Genomic DNA, 6,487 nt, shown 5'->3' with positions numbered 1-6,487 from the left:
CTGTATGGAAGACCATTTACGATATTTACAGATCACAAACCCCTGCTAGGCATATTTACTTGGAATAAAATTACACCACAAATTCTCTCCCCGAGAATCTTAAGATGGTCAACGTTCTTAGCAGCCTATTCTTATCAACTAATACATAAACCAGGTAAGGAATTGGGACATGCTGACTGCCTCAGCAGACTGCCCATACAAACCAGGGACTCAGATCCAGCCCCAGCCAGCCTAATTTTAGCAATCTCTCAGCTTCCAGAATGCCCCCTGACGGCAAACATTATAGCTAATAATTCAGCAAAAGATAAAATACTTGCCAGAGTCCTCAAATGGGCCACAACAGGGTGGCCAGCTCAAAACCCACAACCCCAATTCCAACCTTATTATAACAGGAAAAACGAGATTTCAACACATAGAGGATGCCTGCTATGGGGAAATAGGGTCATCATACCAGAGAAAAACATAGACCAAACATTACACATTTTACATGAGGGGCACCCTGGAATTGTAAAAATGAAGGCAATGGCTAGAAGTTATGTATGGTGGCCTGGCATAGATAAACAAATTGAAAAGTATGTGGGTGGGTGTTATACCTGTCAGGAGACCAGGAGCGAACCCCCCCAGGCACCGATCCATAAATGGGAGACTACAAGGAACCCTTGGTCACGTATACATATAGATTTTGCAGGACCTATCCAGGGCCAAAGTTTCTTAATAGCAGTAGACAGCTATTCCAAATGGCTGGAAGTCACGCCCCTTAGAAAAACAACGTCCGCAGCCACTATTCAAGCCTTAAGAAAAATATTCGCAACGCACGGCCTACCTGACACCATAGTTTCCGACAATGGACCTCAATTCACCTCTCGTGAATTTCAGATCTTCGCTACGAAGAATTGTATTAGGCTGGTCACGTCGGCGCCGTTCCACCCGTCGTCGAACGGAATGGCTGAAATTATGGTACGATCCACGAAAGAAGCATTAAAAAAATTCGTTAAAGGGAACTGGCAGAGGCGACTCAGCCAGTTCCTCTTATCACAACACACAATGCCATGCTCCACAACGGGCAAATCACCGGCGGAATTAAGATGGGGGAGGAGGCTAATAACACGTCTCGACAGACTGCACCCCGACACATACCCAGAAGAAAAACAGCACCCCCACCCCGGCCGCACACTCAAACCTGGTCAATTAATATGGGCAAGATCATACACAGATAAAAACAAGTGGGTTCAAGGGACAGTAATAAAACAAACAGGGCCCATCTCATACCTCATAGCTACGCAGGCACAGGGCAACATACGCCGCCATATTGACCAGCTCAGACCCAGACAACCGCCACACAATTCCGAGCAACCAACCAACGCCGACTTACAACCCCCTCCGGAAATGCTGCCTATCCCAAACCAGGAAGTTGAACACCAAAACGAAGAACCAGAACCAGACCATCCACCACCCCTTCGCCGATCATCCAGGAATCGAAGACCACCCACCTACCTAAAGGACTATCAGTGGGCAGGGTCAAACATCCAAGAGGAAAGAAACGCACCAGGGGAGGGGTAAGGGGTGTATTATATATGATGTAACATGATGTAAACATTCCCTTGAGTGTATATGTTAACAGCACAAAAGCATCGTCAAAGCATATATATAGGAAAGCCGCCTGACAGGAATACACGCGGGAACTTTGACAGCTGTCAAAGTTCCCCGTACTGCGCAGGCGCCTCCACTGACAGCTCGCGGCTGTCAAACTCCGGACCGTGAAGAAGACTGAGCTGTCAAAGCGTCCGCCACACTGCGCAGGCGCAGCCACTGACAGCTCGCGGCTGTCAAAACACCACACCACGAGGAAGCCGGAGCTGTCAACAGAAGACGACGCCGATTGGTCCCTGCCTGACACGGCGCCAAAATAAATACATCTGATTGGTCCTCGCTACCAGCTGCCGGCTATAAAAGCCGGACAAGTTATTCTCTGTTTGTCTTGCTCTAATAAACTTGTTGTTAAACTAGCCTGTCGTCCCGAGCGGTCCTTCGGCTACTTCAATACCTGTACGTTTGGTTTTTCTTGCCTAAATGTAGGCGATGTTCTGCTTGAGACAAATGTTCTGCTTGAGACAAGCTGACAATAGCTTTAACTGCCAAAAGTCTTTTAAATGGTCTTCATTTCTTCTTTTCTGAGTACTGAAAAAGTCTATTGCTAAGTATGATCAAAGTATTTCCTCTTAGAACTATTAAACTAAATGCACTGTTTTCACTGATACTGTAATCCAGGGGTGTCAAACTCAATTTCATTGAGGGCCTCATCAGCATTGCGGTTGCCCTCAAGGGGCCAGGTGGGTATGGCCTGGGTGGGCGTGCCCTACTGTGTAGGCGTGGCTAAAGTGCGTATGCCCTACTGGATGGGCGTGGCCAGCTCTACAATGTTCGCATGAAGGGTGCCTATGTGGGCCTGGTCAGGAGTGAGACAGATCTGAGGATCTCTGGCAGAAGGAGGGTCTCTGGGCCAGGGCCAAGGCAGTGGGGGCCGTTCCCTCACTGTTTCCAGGATGGCTTCGCGGGCCACATGAAACCACTTTGTGGGCCGGATCCGGCCCCTGGGCCTTGTGTTTGACATGTCTGCTGTAATCCTTCACAGCTTGATGACTGAGAGGTATTGATCATGATAACTGTATAGATATAACAATGAAATCCAACTTTTATATTGGTTTTATTTAGGTATTGAACCAACATAATGATGGTGAATGCAAGGAAGTATATTTGCTAGGCACGCCTGCTCCAGACTTGGTAACCATGGGAGAAGAAAAACCACCACAACATTTGAGCAGGATGCAGTGTGTGAACTGGATGCCATACAATGCTATGTCAAGCTATGGTTAGCTTATTTGCTTATTTGAATAAACCACTGTTAGCTGAATTCACATTACACATAACCCTTAACTATAGCTTATAAAATAGAAATTATAATGCATTCAGTGCCAATCAAAGAAACACATTTTGGCCTTTCATGATGGGTAAATGTAAATTACATTTAGATTCATTCACACATGACGTTAAATTCAGTGGCATTGTATAAATCCGGCAATCCAGGTCATTGTGGCTTAGTCAATAGACTATAGCTAAAATTAGAAAATTCAATTCCATTTTTGTGATGTCCACCATGTGATTTTCCAGCTACCCCAAGGACATACATGGCATTGCATAATACAAAGCCCCAGCTCTGTGGGTTCTCAGTAACCTGAAGCAATCTTGCCATATTTTCATTGAGCACTATTGCACTTTCTGATCAGACTCTGATCAATAGGGAAGTTACATGTTTGCAGGGAATCCTATCCCTCCAGTTTTTATATTACAATTTGGGGGCATGTTTAGGGCTACCCAAGAATCAGGCAACAGAAGAAACAGAACTACCAACTTTCTTGGGCCTCGACCTATTTTTTTTCTCTTCACTATTTGCATGTAACAACATTCCTGACAAAATTGCAGGTGACAGCAGCTACAATTGTCTGTTGCCTTTGAGTCTCTTTCAGACAATGCATATTCATATTTCATTTATAAAATTATCTTAATACATACAAGGATTTCTTTTTCTAGCTCAAAGCCTAACAGAAAGCAGAGGGATGTTTTCCTTATTATTCTATCCAGTGCTTTTTGTAAAAGAAAAAGGTGCCAGAACTCACACGTGTCATACAATCCGTCTTGCCTACCCTACAAGGTTCCTGTTCTGTACCAGCCTGCTACCGGCCCTGCAGCATAAGCAGGGACAACCCCTTTACAAACGGCAAGAGGCTGGAATAAAGCCTGCCAAATTTATTACCACAAAAACAAACGGAACAAGACAAACCAAGAAACAGGAGCTTTAAGAAACATGAACTATCCAAGCAGTTGCCTTCAGCAAACCAGCCCTCCCACACATTCCCCTTATATAGAGTTCAGGGCGTGGCTTCTCTCTGCCTCCTTCCGAGGAGCCCCATTGCCTTCCTCTGTTTACTCCTAATTGACTGCCTCCTGCGGCGGGCGTCCTTGAACAGGGCCAGCTGTGGGTCATCTTCATCCACACTGTCAGGCTCACACAGCTGGGTCTCCGTGGTGACCAAGTGGGAGGGGCCTGACTGAGGGCTCTCATCAGCAAGATCTTCAACCTCCTCAGCAAGGTCTTCAACACCCCCCTCCTCCTCTGAGTCATCCGACCCAACTGCCGAACCCACAGGCTGACCCTGAATCACAACAGTTCCATCCAAAAAAGGTGCTGGAACTCAGTTCTGAGTGTTCTATGACAAAAAAAGCCCTGATTCTATCATTAGGCTAGAAAAAGTATGTGCACTGTTTTTTATGCTAAGGCAGTGTGTCTGTAAAATATGACATTTCTATTCACAATATCTTCAATTGCAAGACCGAAAGTAATCTGTTCAGAATCTTTCAAATAATCCCTAAAAATCCAGGTGTTTTTTTTTAAAAAAGCTGCTTCTAAAATATGTGGCCTCTTCATCATAGTTAAACTATGTGGCCATGATCTGCAACCAGAAACCAGAGAGAAATAATCTAATAATCTCATTCCATTAGAAATCATTACAGCATAATATAATGATGTAATTACAGCACAGATAATAAGCTAGAAGGAACAAGTTGCAAACAGCCATTTATACCAGTTAAGTCTAACCTTGTATTCTGTGCAGGAATATAGATTAAAGTATCCTTGACAGATGGCTAGCTGGCACTTGAACATATCCAGTGCAAAGGAGTTCATTGTCTGTATGGTTGATTGGTTCCACTGTCAAACTGCTCTTACTATTAAAAAACAAACAAACCACGATCTGTCTCCCTGAAACCTGAATACATTATGTCAAGCCTTTGTTGCACTCTGGAACGATAAAAAAGTAAGTCTAGAACTTCTGTGCATGCCATTCATTCAGGGATCTGAAGAGCACAATCTTAGTCTTCTCAAATCTAAACCTTTCTAAGCCCTTCAGTCTCAGTTACTTTCAAATCCCTTCATCATCCTCAGAGTTTTTCTCAGATCTTTTCCAGTTTCTCTTAATCCTTCTTAAAATGTGATGCCCAGAAGTGGACAGAATATTTGAGCTGGAGCCTGTCCAATGCAGAATAAAGTAGAACTGTAATTTCCCATTACTTGCAAATTATTTTTTTCTTGATATAACTATATCACACAGTTGGCTCAGATTCAACTTGCTGTCAACCATTACTTCGAGATCTATTTCCAAGTGTATGATTTAACAGTTTTTATTTCACCTTGCCTGTCTTAGACTATGCATTTGTTGTGTGTTGTCCATGGAGGTAATTTAATATGTTTACACTGTGCTTTTTTTGTAAAAGAAAAAGGTGCCAGAACTAACACATGTCATACAACCTGCCTTGCCTACCCTACAAGGTTCTATCCAAAAAAGGTGCCGGAACTCCGTTCTGAGCATTCTATGAGAAAAAAAGCCCTGTGTTTACAGTTACATTTACCAGTTGGGAGTTTGCGTCTGTGACCAAAATCTTTTGTAAGTAATTCTGGTAATTATTCCTCTAGATTTAAACAGAGACTTTGACTATAAATATTTACATCTGAGACTTTGACTATTAAATATTTACAGCTGAGATTCTGCAGGGGAATTTTGCCTTTGTTTTGATATCTCTAATGCATACTTTTCTAAAGTATTAGAGGGTAGAAATATGATGGAACTTATCATCCCTCAACAAGCAATGGGAGGGGTTTTTTTTAGTAGCAAACTAAGATTACTTTCACCACCTGCTGAGTCCCAGTGACTACCATCTATGACAGGGGTCTTCAAACTTGGCCCTTTTATGACTTGTGGACTTCAACTCCCAGAATTCCTCAGACAGTGTGCCTGGCTGAAGAGTTCTGGGTGTTGAAGTCCACAAGTCATAAAAGGGCCAAGTTTGAAGACCTCTGATCTATGACAATACAGTCCATCTGACCTCAATTGGGAATGTTCATCTTTGGCAGGGGTGTCAAACTCAATTTCATTGAGGGCCGCATCAGCATTGCGGTTGCCCTCAGGGGGCCGGGTGGGTATGGCCAGGGTGGCCGTGGCTTACTGGGTGGGCGTGGCTAGAGTGCGTATGGCCTACTGGGTGGGCATGGCCAGCTCTACATCGTTCGCATCAAGGGTGCCTATGGGGGCCTAGGCAGGAGTGGGACAGATCTGAGGGTCTCTGGCAGGAGGAGGGTCCCTGGGCCAGGGCCATGGCAGTGGGGGCCGTTCCCTCACTGTTTCCAGGATGGCTTCGTGGGCCACATGAAACCACTTTGCGGGCCGGATCATGCCCCCGGGCCTTGTGTTTGACATGTCTGATCTTTGGTGAAGGATCACCATTTTCAAATTTTGACTTCAATGGGCTTCCTTGCCTTTTAATCCATGGTAGTATCAGGTGCAAGAAGTCAGGAAGTAAGGAGATTCAAATGGCTACAGGTTTATTGCATGCTCACACTCTCTACAAGAATATAAACTACTAATGGTCAAAACAA

Source organism: Vipera berus (genome assembly GCF_964194415.1).
Source record: "Vipera berus genome assembly, chromosome: 1".
In the NCBI taxonomy this organism is placed as follows: Eukaryota; Metazoa; Chordata; class Lepidosauria; order Squamata; family Viperidae; genus Vipera; species Vipera berus.
This window is presented reverse-complemented; position numbering follows the sequence as displayed.